This window comes from Trachemys scripta, chromosome 1 (assembly GCF_013100865.1).
Source record: "Trachemys scripta elegans isolate TJP31775 chromosome 1, CAS_Tse_1.0, whole genome shotgun sequence".
Classification (NCBI taxonomy): Eukaryota; Metazoa; Chordata; order Testudines; family Emydidae; genus Trachemys; species Trachemys scripta.
In genome coordinates, this window is record NC_048298.1 from 269,909,665 (window position 1) to 269,910,446 (window position 782).

Here is a 782-nt window from a genome sequence, read left to right on the forward strand (position 1 = left end):
TCTTAGTTTCTGTTTTCTTAATCACCTGGTCCTCTGAATATTACTTCTGATCGTGTTGGTAGAGTATTGGTACAGTTCCATGCAGGAGAAGTCTGCAGAAGTACAAGGTCTAAATTACGCTGGTACAGTTACACCAATGCAACAATCTTACACTTCAAATTGAAATGTTTTTACTGTCCAGTAACAGGAGAGGATTGAAAGATTCTTTAAACAAAGTTGAGTGGTATTTTTGGAAAATCCTCACTTTCAAGATCAGGATTTCCCTGATTAGTGTGGCCGAAAAGGTTGAGAAAAATAAGTGTAAAATTGGTGAGTTGCTAGGACCCAGCAGTAGCCCAGGAACAAGGGAGGAGGAAATGTTCTCTTCTGCCTCCTCCCCTGCCTTGTACTAACACTAATCCATGTCCTCTTCCTCCCCTGCTTCCAAGCACTAAGGGCTAAAAGGTCAGTTAGATGTTGCAACACTGAACTCCTAGCCTGTCACCCAGTTGATTCGTCAGTCTCAAGTTAGACACTCAGGCTCCCCATGCATTTTATGGAGAGAGTTAGGTGCCTAAGAAAGGGGTTCACAGAAGCCATCAAGATGAGCAAGGAGCTACCTAAGGTAGGCAGTAAGAAGTGCTGAGGCAAAGGTTGGGGTCTCTGACCCATTCTTCAAAGGCAGTTACACACCTTACTCTGGGCTGTAGCAAGGTACCTGTCTCTAGAATTCTCAACCATGAACCTTCTTTGGACTGCTGGACCTAAGCTAGCCAATAGGAAATGCCGAAGAGAGGGGTTGG